Source organism: Rana temporaria, chromosome 2 (genome assembly GCF_905171775.1).
Source record: "Rana temporaria chromosome 2, aRanTem1.1, whole genome shotgun sequence".
Taxonomy (NCBI): domain Eukaryota; kingdom Metazoa; phylum Chordata; class Amphibia; order Anura; family Ranidae; genus Rana; species Rana temporaria.
The window spans coordinates 111,382,945-111,399,105 of NC_053490.1; the positions used below are offsets into that span (position 1 = coordinate 111,382,945).

General features: G+C 36.1%; 1 protein-coding gene and 1 long non-coding RNA gene across 5 annotated transcripts in view; both read left to right on the forward strand.

Moving 5' to 3' along the window:
- Positions 1–16,161, forward strand: part of PDE1B (phosphodiesterase 1B) — a 471,712-nt gene that overhangs the window by 241,338 nt on the left and 214,213 nt on the right. The gene's annotated exons all lie outside the window — the stretch shown is intronic.
- On the forward strand, positions 9,022–16,009 carry LOC120929377. The gene is made up of 2 exons (XR_005747384.1): positions 9,022–10,254; positions 14,145–16,009. It is a non-coding gene; the product is annotated as an uncharacterized LOC120929377 (long non-coding RNA).

Here is a 16,161-nt window from a genome sequence, read left to right on the forward strand (position 1 = left end):
TATTTACATAATACACGCCCCCATCACATCCATTTGAATTGCGTGCCCTTACGCCGCCAAAGATACACTACGTTGCCGTAACTTACGGCGCGCATTCTTTGAGGATACCAAAAAAAAAAATTACGGCGGCATAGTGTATCAGAGATACGCTACCCCCGACGGAAAAATGCGCCAGGGTACGTGGATCTGGCCCAATATATTTATCAAAAAATCTATATATCAATACATTCTTTCAGTTGATCTGTTTTGTCTGCTGTAAAAAAAAAATCTATTAATTATGCCACCATTGTCACCATTAAAAATAGACCATTTTTTTTAATTTGTCTTATCGCTTCCATTTTTGTTGTTTGACTTTCGTGAGAAAAAAAATTTGCAAATAAAGAAAAAATAATATAGCTCATATAATTGCGACACTAATCATATTGTAATTGAATGTTATTAAAAAAATACCTTTCCTTTTCAATCTGCAGCCACTGTAATTTTCTGAGAATGCATTGCTATATGGCTACATTGAGTTGGTCTGTACACAGAATGAGTACTGACCACTCCTCAGAATCGTAAATTCCTACTTGTATTATTGGCTCACCAATTTTCCCAGAAGACTACCTAAGATACAAGTCAGATTTCAGGCATCCCCTGCAACAAAAATTTCATTTTTGCAGAGATACTTTTAATAGGAGCATGTCTAAAGGGATGCAGGCCCAGCAGATTTCCTCATTAGTGCCATAGGTGTGCGCAGCCTATTGCATTAGGGTGTGCACCCCAAATGTATTAAAACATGGACGGTGTCAGTAGAGCAGTGGACTTAGTAGAGCAGAGGATGGTGTTAGTAAGGCCTTGGACAGTGTCACTAGATTTTTATTATTTTTATTATTTTTATTTAAAAAAAAAAAAAATTGGAGGCATTGGTGCAATATCAGCAGGGGGAATCTGCACCTCAAGCGGTGATTAGGGTGTGCCCAGGCAAACCCGGCAAACCCGCCTATGATTAGTGCCCTGCAGCTGCACACCTGACAGTTAATTATGAAACCACTCCCATTAGGCCCACTTGGTACAGAGGCAGAGACAAACACACGTGGATTTCTTCAGAATAACAAAAATATAGGAATCTGCAACAAAGGTTGTTATAATCCTTGCAATGTACATCGATCACCCTAGAGAGGAATGTTTTTTTTCTGAACAAAAATAGAGTTACGCTTTAATTATTTTATTGTCCAAGGATCTACTTGAGGAACATATGGGCATGAGTGGGGCTTCCCTTTGCCTTACACTGCATTGAGGATATTTTAAAGTAAACTGAATAAATGGAATTGACCATACCAATAATCAATAAATCAACCACAAAATAAGGTCAATTCAATATTAATGAATTTTGAATTTAATATCATTCTGTGGTTGATTTATTGATTATTGGTACAGTCAATTCCATTAATTTCAATTACTTGGAAATGCATGCTAAATCACTTCTCACTAGCAGGTATCATTACATGATATTATATTTTTTCCGGTCACATAATATATTCATATGTCTACTAATTAGGTTGTCATGATATGTCAGATAAAGTGAGCTTTGTTGTATAATTATACATGATACCCAGGACACTGTTATTATGATCTATAGTGTGTGACAGGGATCTTTTTTAAATAGATTTCAAGTTAAAATAAATCAATACAAATTGATTAAATGATAATGTTGACTAGCCTTTAACAGTAATTAGTATGTGTAATTTAAGGTTAAACGATAAGGCAGAATGTTAAATACACTGGCCCAGATTCAGTAAGCAATTGCGCCTGCGTAACCATTACGCAGCGCAATTGCTTACTTGCGCCGGCGTTACGAATGCTCCTGATTCAGGAACATCGTAACGCCGACTGCAGCCTAAAATCTGCGTGGCATAAGGCTCTTATGCCACGCTGATTTTAGGCTGCATTCTTGCGTTGACCGCTAGGGGCGCTCCCATTGTGATCAGCGTATAGTATGCAAATTGCATACTAACACCGATTCACAAAGCTGCGCAGGCCCTGCGTACGCAAGTTACGGATTTTCCGTATGGCGTCTTTAGCGTAAGTCTGCCCCTTCTAATAGTAGGGGCAGCCAATGCTAAAGTATACCGCCCTTCCCGCGTCGCGACGTTCAAATTTTACGTCATTTGCGTAAGTGATTCGTGAATGCCGCTGGACGCCATTCACATTCACTTTGAAGCAAATGACGTCCTTGCGACGTCATTTGCCGCAATGCACGTCGGGAAAGTTTCCCGATGGAGTATGCGCTCTACGCTCGGCGCGGGAGCGCGCCTAATTTAAATGATTCCCACCCCCGGCGGGATCATTTACATTGTGCGCGCTTACGCCGGGCAATTTTGCTGGCGCGCCCTCGCAATTTACGGAGCTACTCCGTGAATCGAGGGCAGCGCAAAATATTTGCGTGGGCGCAGGGCAAAATCGTTGCCCTGTGCCTCCGCAAATAGAGCGCAAATGTACCTGAATCTGGGCCACTATTACGTTACAGCAATACTAAGGGCGTTTTTTTAGATATATATATTTATAAAGATATACTTTATGGGGTGTATATGTATATATAGAAACTTTGCATAGCTGTAAAACTGCAGGTAAATGTGTTCTATACAAATGGAGCAAACTTGAATTTCTAGGCTATATTCTATGCAATTTGAATGTGTGAATGTGGAAAATGCTGCATTGTGGCCACTAGATGGCGCTGATGAGCATAATTATTTCTTAACTTGTGCTGAAAATTTAACTGGTAGTATAAAAAATAAAAAAAAAGTATCATGGACAGTATTCAACTGTGCTGAACAGGATTAGATATCCTTTGACAGAAAAAACATTTCAAATATGTATATTTCACTGGGGTGTGTTTAGTGGTTTGCAGAATTTCAGTTGATGAATATTACATTTTAGGATTTTGAAGATAAAATATTGCTCTGTATATACAGCACTTGTTTACCAATGTGTTTATGTATAAGAATCCTTGTTCACTTGTTAAAACCGGAATCTTTTTATTTCCATTTTCAGCTAGCGTATATTAAAAGTGACAAATCCAGTTACAGCATAAAATGATTTACTTTCCCAATTTGCTGTAGCAATTTATTCTAATATTTATTCTATTCTTTGTCTTCAGAGAAAAAAAAACTATGAGCACTATACCACAAACACTGAGAAGATTGAACCCTAGAGTGTAGTCCAAAATGGTTTTATTTTTAGCAATGTTTAAACAAAAAACTAAGTTTAGAAATGGATAAAAATAAAGGGCGAGAGACCACAAACGTCCAGAAAAGTGAGTTATCTTTCATCTAGGGTACATGCTTACAAAAACAAAATGCTGACCCCTTTGGCGCAAGGAAATGGAATGAGAAAAAAGGTGCTTTATTTAAGCCTAGCAGCTGGCCAAATGCTGTTTAAAAGTAGCAAATCCTTCTCAGTGGCAGACAATCACTTTCACCAACCTCTAAATTAACAGTTAATCCCTTCTCTTGGGGCCATAATTGGCACAGAATTGAAAGTTAAATAGCTTTAACATGTTAGTTGCTGGAGGAAATTGCAGCACAACATCAGTCATGAATATCATCTATGAAATAAAAAGGGAAAGCAGCACAAGGGAAGCTTATTCCTATGAGCCTGTTACCCTATGTAACTACAGCCTTGCCAACCAATCTAAATTAAATCATATCATTTGATTCCCTCCATCAATTCTGTGCAATGTGATTTCCTAATTCCCGGATGTCCAAGGTTTTCAGGGACTGATTCAAGGATTGATTTCCCTGGATTTCATTCATGGCCGTGTATTGGTTAAAACGTAACTTTACTTTCTTTGAGAAAAAAACATTCCCCTCTGGGTGATCTATGTACATTGCAAGAATTATAACAACCTTTGTTGCAGATTCTTACCTTTTGTTATTCTGAAGAAATCCTTGCATGTTCCTCTGTGCCTCTGTGATAAGTGGGTCTAATGATAGTGGTTTCATGATTATCTCTCAGCTGTGCACCTGCAGGGCTCTAATGAGGAAACCTGCTGGGCCTGCATCCCTTTAGATGTGTTCCTACAGGGAATATCGCACCAAAAATAAAATTTTTGTTGCAGGGGATGCCTGAAATCTGACTTGTATCTTATGCGGACTTCTGTGAAAATTGGTGAGCCAATCACACAAGCAGGAAAATATGTTTCTGGGGAGTAGTCAGTACATACTCTGTGTACAGAACAATTGCAGGTAGCCATATTGCACTGCATTGACAGAAAATGACAGCAGCTGCAGATTGAAAAGGAAGGGTCATTTTTAATAACATTCAATTACGGGGACGGGGCAGAGTCATACACTCTGTGTCTATGGACGCAGCGTGTATGACAGGGAGCATGCCCGCAAGCTAACCCCCTTGGGATAGAGCTTCCCAGAGGGGGTTAGCTATTGCGGGGAGGAGCCGAGACAGCCACCGAGGGACCCCAGAACAGAAGGATCGGGGCCACTCTGTGCAAAACGAACTGCACAGTGGAGGTACAGTCAGGTCCATAAATATTGGGACATCAACACAATTCTAATCTTTTTGGCTCTATACACCACCACAATGGATTAAAAATGAAACAAACAAGACGTTCTTTAACTGCAGACTTTGAGCTTTAATTTGAGGGTATTTACATCCTAATCAGGTGAACGGTGTAGGAATTAAAACAGTTTGTATATGTGCCTCCCACTTTTTAAGGGACCAAAAGTAATGGGACAGATTAACAATCATAAATCAATATGTAAAAGGGGGGGAACTAATGCGCAAAACCACTCTAACCAAGGGCACTAAAAGCTGAATAATAAAATACTAAGATAAAATTAAAATTAAAAGCAGCAGCCACTACTAAAGGTGCTCACACACCGAAGATCATATGAAGAAGAGGGGAGTAGTGGCGCTTGCCAATAGGAGATTAATAAATGGTCAATGTATATAAGACACACCTAAACGTAAACGCACTTCAACGTAAATGCCTGACCAGTGTAGCCAATTAAACGTGTTCCACTACTATTTCCTTATATCCCACCATACATCAACAACCATGATGTGAGGGATGGATAACGTGAAGATAATGAAATCCAAAATAAGTAACTAGAAATAGTTTTTTCAGTCATCAAGAAATAGTCACAATAATAAATATATAATGTGAAAAAACTCCTTAATGGAAAAGTCCAGTGCAAAAATAAATAAATATAATAAATAGTGAAAAGGTAAAATCCAGAATAAGTAATCAATAATAAAGTACCTTTAAATAATAAATATGCAAAAGAGTCTATATGTGCACAATAACGTGCTGAATAAATAAATAAAGAGTGTTCAAAAAATATCAGTGCTTCAGTAAAATTTCCAAAGTGCACAGTGCTCCAAAAACAAAGTCCGGTAATCAAGTGCTTGATTGAATATTCCCCAAAGTGCAATAGTGCTTGAAAAATGATGCTGCAATCCACCGCACGATCATTTCGTGTAGTTGTGCAGATCAAGCTTTAATATAAGGTAATCCTAGCCTCTCACCTTAAATAAGGCTATATTGAGCCTATAATGATGTCAAATAAGCCTAGCAGATTCAACTGCGGATCTGTGTCTCCAGGTCAGCCCCGCTTGCTCCAATCATCCGACCGCAGATTTCCCAGATCGCTCCCAAAATGGCACTCAATGAAAGCACAGTAGAATCCCCATAGTGTAGTAGGCAAATACGTTTTAATAAAAAAATATATAGCACTCACATTTAAAATAGCTGCATGCAGATGATGACAGTAATAAGATTCAGTTCTCAGGAGTTCTCCGCTCTCGGCCACGAGCGGAGATGACGTCACCGATGGCTCTCCTCCTTCCTGACACGTTGCGTGGCAGATCGACGCCACGTAGTCATAGGATCCTATTGCACTTTGGGAAATATTCAATCAAGCACTTGATTACCAGACTTTGTTTTTGGAGCACTGTGCACTTTTACTGATTTTACTGAAGCACTGATATTTTTTGAACACTCTTTATTTATTTATTCAGCACGTTATTGTGCACATATAGACTCTTTTGCATATTTATTATTTAAAGGTACTTTATTATTGATTATTTATTCTGGATTTTACCTTTTCACTATTTATTATATTTATTTATTTTTGCACTGGACTTTCTTTACCCATTAAGGAGTTTTTTCACATTATATATTTATCATTGTGACTATTTCTTGATGACTAAAAAAACAATTTCTAGTCATTTACTTATTTTGGATTTCATTATCTTCACGTTATCCATCCCTCGCATCATGGTTGTTGATGTATGGTGGGATATAAGGAAATAGGAGTGGAACACGTTTAATTGGCTACACTGGTCAGGCATTTACGTTGAAGTGCGTTTACGTTTATGTGTGTCTTATATACATTGACCATTTATTAATCTCCTATTGGCAAGCGCCACTACACCCCCTCTTCTTCAATCATAAATCAAACTTTCACTTTTTAATACTTGGTTGCAAATCATTTGCAGTCAATTACAGCCTGAAGTCTGGAGCGCATAGACATCACCAGACGCTGGGTTTAATCCCTGGTGATGCTCTGCCAGGCCTTCAGTTTTGTCTTCAGCAAGTGAAATGCATGCTCAATCAGATTCAGGTCAGGTGATTGACTTGGCCATTGCATAACATTCCACTTATTTCCCTTAAAAAACTCTTTGGTTGCTTTCGCAGTATGCGTCTGGTCATTGTCCATCTGCACTGTGAAGCGCTGTGCAATGAGTTCTGAAGCATTTGGCTGAATATGAGCGGGTAATATTCCCCGAAACACTTCAGAATTCATCCTGCTGCCTTTGTCAGCAGTCACATCATCAATAAATACAAGAGAACCAGTTCCATTGTCAGCCATACATGCACACGCCATGACACTACCACCACCATGCTTCACTGATGAGGTGGTATGCTTTGGATCATGAGCAGTTCCTTTCCTTCTCCATACTCTTCTCTTCCCATCACTCTGGTACAAGTTGATCTTGGTTTAATCTGTCCATAGGATGTTGTTCCAGAACTGTGAAGGCTTTTTTAGATGTTGTTTGGCAAACTCTAATCTGGCCTTCCTGTTTTTGAGGCTCACCAATGGTTTGCATCTTGTGGTGAACCCTCTGTATTCACTCTGGTGAAGTCTTCTCTTGATTGTCGACATTGACACACATACACCTACCTCCTGGAGAGTGTTCTTGATCTGGCCAACTGTTGTGAAGAGCGTTTTCTTCACCAGGGAAATAATTATTTGGTCATCCACCACTTTTTTTTTCCGTGGTCTTCCGGTTCTTTGGTGTTGCTGAGCTCACCGGTGCATTCTTTCTTTTTAATGATGTTCCAAACAGTTGATTTGGCCACACCTAATGTTTTTGCTATCTCTCTGATGGGTTTGTTTTGTTTTTTCAGCCTAATAATGGTTTGCATCACCAATAGTGACAGTTCTTAGGATCTTATATTGAGAGTTGACAGCAACAGATTCCAAATGCACTTGAAATGAATTCTGGACCTTTTTTCTGCTCCTTGTAAATGGGACAATTAGGAAATAACACACACCTGGCCATGGAACAGCTGAGCAGCCAATTGTCCCATTACTATTGGTCCCTTAAAAAGTGGGAGGCACATATACAAACTGTTGTAATTCCTACACCGTTCACCTGATTTAAATGTAAATACCCTCGAATTAAAGCTGAAAGTCTGCAGTTAAAGCACGTTGTGTTTGTTTCATTTCAAATCCATTGTGGTTGTGTATAGAGCCAAAAAGATTAGAATTGTGTTGATGTCCCAATATTTATGGACCTGACTGTACATTGTACCCTCCCAGGGGCAAAGCCCGAGAGGAAAAAGCCTTCTGGTTCTTTACAACTGGTGACCCCACAATAGGGATAAAACTTTTTTGCGGAAGGGAGTTTAACAAGACACATGGCCACTCATTAAAATTAGAAGAAAATAGTTTTTTTTACTGTAAGAGCGGCAAGGATGTGGAATTCCCTTCCACAGGCAGTGCTCTCAGCGGGGAGCATCGATAGTTTCAGAAATGTTTTAGATAAGCACCTGAACAACCACAACATACAGGGATATACAATGTAATACTGACATATAATCACACATAGGTTGGACTTGATGGACTTGTGTCTTTTTTCAACCTCACCTATTATGTAACTATGTTATCTCTTCAGGCTATAATCCTAAACAACTCCATCATTGTTTGGCTGAGCCAAATAAATATTCATGATCTAGTGGGTAATCCTTCCCACACTGATTACTGGAACCTCTTTCTAGTAACAGACTCAAGCAATCAACCCATCCCGCTTAGAAAACCTACAGGTCCAAAAAAGGTAAACATTATAATGATTAGAACCCAGCCATAAACACACATATTTATTAGAGGTACAACTGCAAAAGGTACTGTGCAAAAGCTTTATGCAGCTGTGAAGAATGCTGTAAAGTAAGAATGCTTTCAAAAGTATATATTTTATTGTTTATTTTTATGAATTTACAAAATATAAATTGAGTCAACAGAATAAATATCTAAATCAAATCAATACTTGATGTGATTACCCTTTGGCTTCAAACCAACTTCAGTTCTTACACTTGCACACTTTGTACACTTGCACAAAGTCAGGGATTTTGTGTCAGATGTATGATAAACCAAATATACCAAGCAGGTGCTAATGATCATACATTTTTTAAGAAAACTACTGTAGAGGCTTAAAACTGGGTGAGGAACAGCCAAACTGTGCTACTAAGGTTGATCACAGCAAAAAGACACAAAGCAGTTAAACTGAATAATCAAGATCTCTCCCAGGCAAACATTTTAAAGCAGACTGGGGTTTTAAAATGTGCTGTTCAAGCTCTTTTGAAGAAGCACAAAGAAGCGGATAATGTTGAGTATTGTAGACGTAGTGATTAGCCAAGGAAACTTAATGCAGCAGATGAAAGACATATTGTTAGAATATTATTCCAAATTCATAATTCGGCAATTCATGGCAAGCTTGCAAAACATATTTTGATTTATGATTAATCATAATAATTAGGTATGAATGAATGACCTTGATCAATTGATATGACATAATTCTTCTATCCAAAACTGAGCATTACGGACAACCGATTTGAGAATGACATAAGATTTGAATGTCAGGCAGTTGTTCTACTATGTCCAAAGTTGACATGAGTTCAGTAGGTCAGCAGGCTAACAGATAAGTATACACATAGAGTTCATGTGTCAGAGCTGACATGTTTTTACATGCTTTAAAGTTAAAATCACAGATAATCCATAACTTAGCTATTTATTTGATATTGTTGTTTAATTATTTAGAGTTAGTTTAAGTGAAGTCTTAGTCATACTAATATGTATTAGTATATAGTTACTTAATGAAGTTATAGCTTTATAGCTGATAATATATGTTCTATGACATTGCATCATCAAGCACACTACTCTAAGTATAGAGTGTCACATGTGTGCCTGTCAATCAAACTCCATACGACTCTGTGCTAAGATCTTCATATTGCTGAACCTAGCAGATATTAATATTTGCCATACAAGGGTCTAAGCCTGGGCCGTATGAGGTCATGACGTTCACTTGTAACATATATTTAAGCTTTGCTTTAAAGAAGGCTGGACACATTTGCACCACACACTTGCATGACACACTGATACACACTTAAACTAAGACACACTAATTCACACCCTCTTTGAAAGACAACACTGACATATAGACTAGGAGAACAGCTGAAGCCAGAAGTCAAACGTCATTTCCTGTTTCTTCCGGCATCACTTTGGAAAATCTCAGAAGACAACATGCCTGAGGCTGCACACATCCTTTCATAAGCTTGCTACAATACTATCGATCCAATTCCAGATATTTTCATCTACGCTAAACTGAACTTTATACTATTTTTCATTGTGTTTATGATGCCACCTGTGTGACAATAAACTCACACGTTATTTTCAAATCAACCTGACTATGAATGATCTTCATTCAGATACGCCCTTGAAGCTATAAGAATATTAGTTATTAATTTTACATTCTTACAGTGGCGAGCCAAAGAAAGTACTGTCTTATCTCTATTTTTACGGAAATCTCGACCCTTGATGAGGGGGGGAGAGATTGGCGCAGTCTTTGCGAATATTCAAGTCTCGAGAAAAAAGACGGTTCAGAACCTATCAAGCAAGAGGCGTTTGTGTCGCGTCAGATGTGGACAACAGTCCAGTAACAGACGGTTGATGACGAGAAATCCTTCTAATAACGGTGAGTAAAAAAAAAATATGAATTTTATAGATGAAATAGCTAGAGATAGTAAGCTAGAATTTAAAGATGTGTGTTTTTATCCAAATGACAGTCACTTGTGGTTGTATATGTATCAAGAATGCTTAAATTCCAATGTCCAGATAGACAAATCCAGGTTTACTGTGAATAAATTACGTAAGAAAATAAGTAATGTATTGAAATTGGTAAGAATCTTTAATAAGATGATTATTAATATTTTACCTGCCAAAAATGTGTGTACACGAAACCAGACAGAGACTAATAATGTACAGAACACAGGAATACATGAAAATGTGTCCCAGGATGCTCTCAGTTGTTCTAATTGTGAGATTTTGTGTAATTACATAGAGAATCTTGAGGAACAAATAGAGAAATCTAAAAAAATGATTTTGCCAGAGTTGCAAAATGACAGTAAACAGATTGCTGTAATAAATACAGATGACAAAAAGGTTGAAACCAAGTCAAAGCTACAATCTTATTTTCCGGAAAGTTCGGAAATAGAGAATGTTGATGCTACTGATGAAATGGAAATGAAGCATAAAAACTTATTATGTAGGACTGCAAAACTTAAATTGCAAATTCATGATCAGCTGATGAAGGTTCTAAAAGACTTTCCTATTTATGACGTTGAGGCTACTGTATTTTCTAATTGGGATTTATTTGAAATGTTTGCAGATCGTTTTAATCTTTCAAACGATCAACGCAATTACATTTTTCAGTTGTGGATTCCTGTTAATTTTGCTAAACGAATCCATTCACTTGTTAGTGATGATGAAGGTCAAAATGACGCCACAGATAGATTGCGACTATTATTGCTATGTATGACCGGTGAACAAAAACCGACCATAGAAATGCTAGACCTATTACAGACTACTGCAGAAGAAGATCCATTTTGGTTTAAAACAAGATTTTGCAAGGTTTATGAAATGATATTTGGAGTAGATGATGAAACTGACCCAGGTTTAAAAATGGCTTTCATAAAAAAATTTAAATACCTTGACCCAACTTCAGTGGCCATAGCTCAGGAACGGCAAAATTTAAATGCTATAGTAAGTTTCATTGACAAAATTAGGAGACAATTGAATCAAAGCAGTCTCGCACACGAGGTTTCTATTATTCAATGTGACAAAAATAGTCAGGCTACAGACGTGTCAGAAACGACAGGTCTTAGCAGGAATGACAAGGACAGGTGCAGTCAAGTGAGTCAAGGAGACGACCCCATGATGTGTTTTTACTGTCATGGATTTGGCCATATGAAAAAACATTGCTTTAAGTTTAAGAGTGACTTACAAATAAGAACTAAAGATATGGAGTATGAAAAATCAGCTTTTGTGCAACCTGATTTTTCATGTCAAGATAACATTTTGACTGAATTGCCTTATGACACTGAAGTCAAACAGATCAGTAATTTGACTGTTCACAGTAGTTCAGACATTATGGCAAAAGGAGCTGTCACTGAAAAAGAAGGTTTATTGCCATTGCCAAAAATAGAATCACACCCGGATTCAATTTCTCTGCCATTACAATATGTAGCACCAATTATTTTGGACGAGAATGGGAGGCCATATTTACAATGTTTGATAAATGGTAAACATATTAATTGTCTCTTAGACAGTGGATCTGAGATTACCCTTATCAAAGAAAACATACCTGTGAAACCAAATTCTCCTATGTGTAATATAGTGGGTTTTAATAATACAGGTAATTCCACTGCTAGACAGGTATCCAATGTAACATTTGAAGTACCTGGATTAGTGAAAACTAATATTAACATTTGGGTCTGTCACGAAGCAGAGAATATACTTGGCATTGATGTAATCAATAAACAAAAGTGGGTGATTGATTTGGCTAATAAAAGTATTTGGAAAGATCCATCTAGGCCCAAATCAGTGCTGATTGATCCCTCTGTATACCGTAATGTTGGTTCCGTTACCAATATGTCTACAGAACAAAAGTGGCCTGATATTGATGAAAATTGTGCTTTAAAGGAAGTGGTACAATCTTTTCCAAGTTTGTGGTCAAAGTTCAAAAATGACTTTGGAACTTTGAAAAGTGCCGAATTAAATATTGAAGGAAAGGATCCAGAACCTCTTGATCAGAGTGAGTTACCACCAGAATCAATTGGTCCACTTTCTGATATTATTCAAGAATTTGTACAACTTGGAATTGTAAAGAAAGCTAAATCAGTGGTAAATAACTGTATTTGGCCTATCAAAAATATTGATAATTCATATTCTTTATCAGTTGACGTAAGAACATTGGATAAACAAATCACAAATAGCCCAGTTCTTCCTGATAAATCTAACATAAAATTACATTTGAATGTTGAGAACAAAGTGTTTTCTGTACTAGAAATCGCTGGTAGCCATTTTTCCATTCCTTTAACTAAAAGTTGTCAATACAAACTTGCGTTCACATTCAGAAAAGAGACTTATACGTTCACTCGATTAATACCTGATCTAGGTATTGGTGATGGTATAGTTCATGAAACTATAGCAACAATACTTTCTAAATTTTCTAGGCCAGATTGCATTTGTCAGCACGTGGATACGATTTTGCTGAGTACTCAGAATATCGATGAACATATGGCTCTTTTGTCTGAATTGTTTATGATGTTACAAGCTGAAGGTTTAAAATTAAACACAACAAAAGTTCAGTTGATGAAAAGTCAAGTGAAATTCCTTCACATGCAAATTAGTCAAGGAAAGAGACAATTGTTGCAAGAAACAGTTAGGGATATTACTGTTATCCCAACTCCAACAACTTACAAGACATTGCATAAATTTTTGCATAAAATAAATTATTGCAAAGAGTTTGTACATTGTTTCGCAGAAAAAGTTAATCCACTATATAATCTTTTAAGGAATAAAGGTAATATAGTTGACCAGTGGGGTCCAAATGAGAAAAATGCTTTTGAAGTGTTGAAAAAAGATTTGCAGAATGCTCCAGCATTAAGTACAATAAAGGTCTGTTCTGAAACATCGTTTGTTTTGAAAACTCATGTATCTGAGAATGCCATCTCAGTAACATTGTTTCAGTTACAAGAAGGTAAGGAGAAAATAATTGCCTATTTCTCCAGAGTTTTATCATTTTTGGAAAAAACTTTTGAGCCAGGTGTGAAGCAACTTCTAAGTGTTTACTATGCAATTAAAGTTACAGAGAGCATAGTGAAATCAAACAAAACCATTGTACGGACACCTGACTGTTCATTAAAAGGTATTTTTGAGGAAGGTAATTTTAGTGAAATTAAGAAAATATATCCTTTATGGTTCAGAGCTTTATTACAAATACATATTCAGATAGATGGGAACGAAAGACATCAACAGAAATTTACACCAGCACATGTTTATACAGCTGTAGCTGAGAAGTCTTTATCTCAGATTTCCAGCGTAAGAGCTGAGAAATGCATTGAAGTACTTGCAGAACACTCTGACACTAAAGTAAGAACTCCAACACAGAATACAGTTACGCATATTTCTAATCGTTTAGAGGTGAGAACAAAGGCATAGTCCATTGTCATCTCTGGGGTGATATGAAATCTAACTTTGTTCGTTAGAAATAGAATTTGTATCATGACCGGAAAAATGAAATATTGCGTCCTGACATACCTAAACCTCACAGTACATATATTTTATAATTTAGGTTATTTTTAGTCAGAATAAGGACAATATACAGAAGTATATAGAAGTACATAGTCACACAGAAAATCTCTTTGAAGGAAAATATGAGATAGTATTTCACATATAGTTTTAACAAATTCACAAAGTAATTGTCTCATAATGTTTTAATATTTGTTGAGAAAAATATCAAAATGTATAAGAATTAATATAAATATTTTATTCCTGAGTAATGATACTGCCTCTCTTTTACAGATATGGCATCTAAAATCAAACAAATATGAAGGATAACAAGCTTCTATAAAGAGCAAAGAGAAATTCAAAGTTAAAGAAGAGATCCTTTTTGGAAGAATATTTGACAAAAGATTTATATTTCATATTTATGAACTATTTTATCTTATTCATCAAGGTTTTTCTAACGGAACTTGAAGAAGACATTTTAAAGACATTTCATGAAGAAACGTTAATCGGAAGGAACATTATCTATCTACTATAGATAAACAATTTAGGACTGAAACATTTGTCCACATATACATATACATTTTTTGATTATCCAATTATTATGATATTAATGTTCACATGAAGTTAGGATTATTATTTTTATTTATTTTTATTTATTCACATATTGAATGTTAGCACACTCATTCTAGTTAATAGAACATTTTTTGTTCATAACTTAAGAAAGATATCATTAATAGAACTATGGAAAGTTATGAAAGTTTTAGAGTATAAAGTATATTTCCAAAGAGCTAAAATATTATTTGAGCACATATATGGAAATATATTATTGCATTATTTACTTATTTTAATAATAATAATTTTCATTATTATTATTATTGTTAATATTAATAATTATTGATATTAGTCATCATTATGTTATACATTTTTAAAATCTATACCATTATTTCTGGTAAGATTTTGATTAGATAGATCTAAGAAGAGTTAAAAGTAAAGAGTAAAGCATTTAGGAAAAGGAAAATTTCTAGTTGCTTCAGTTCTGAGGAATATCGTGTCCAATCGTTTGATACAAGGTGGAGAAAATGAGATATGAATGTATGTATGTGAGTATTAAATGATTTAGTATGATTAATCATAATTCAGGGGGGATTGTTAGAATATTATTCCAAATTCATAATTCGGCAATTCATGGCAAGCTTGCAAAACATATTTTGATTTATGATTAATCATAATAATTAGGTATGAATGAATGACCTTGATCAATTGATATGACATAATTCTTCTATCCAAAACTGAGCATTACGGACAACCGATTTGAGAATGACATAAGATTTGAATGTCAGGCAGTTGTTCTACTATGTCCAAAGTTGACATGAGTTCAGTAGGTCAGCAGGCTAACAGATAAGTATACACATAGAGTTCATGTGTCAGAGCTGACATGTTTTTACATGCTTTAAAGTTAAAATCACAGATAATCCATAACTTAGCTATTTATTTGATATTGTTGTTTAATTATTTAGAGTTAGTTTAAGTGAAGTCTTAGTCATACTAATATGTATTAGTATATAGTTACTTAATGAAGTTATAGCTTTATAGCTGATAATATATGTTCTATGACATTGCATCATCAAGCACACTACTCTAAGTATAGAGTGTCACATGTGTGCCTGTCAATCAAACTCCATACGACTCTGTGCTAAGATCTTCATATTGCTGAACCTAGCAGATATTAATATTTGCCATACAAGGGTCTAAGCCTGGGCCGTATGAGGTCATGACGTTCACTTGTAACATATATTTAAGCTTTGCTTTAAAGAAGGCTGGACACATTTGCACCACACACTTGCATGACACACTGATACACACTTAAACTAAGACACACTAATTCACACCCTCTTTGAAAGACAACACTGACATATAGACTAGGAGAACAGCTGAAGCCAGAAGTCAAACGTCATTTCCTGTTTCTTCCGGCATCACTTTGGAAAATCTCAGAAGACAACATGCCTGAGGCTGCACACATCCTTTCATAAGCTTGCTACAATACTATCGATCCAATTCCAGATATTTTCATCTACGCTAAACTGAACTTTATACTATTTTTCATTGTGTTTATGATGCCACCTGTGTGACAATAAACTCACACGTTATTTTCAAATCAACCTGACTATGAATGATCTTCATTCAGATACGCCCTTGAAGCTATAAGAATATTAGTTATTAATTTTACATTCTTACACATATCATGCTTACTACTTTTTGACATCGGAAGATATCCAGCAGTGCCATCAGCACAGAAATGTCGGAAACCAGT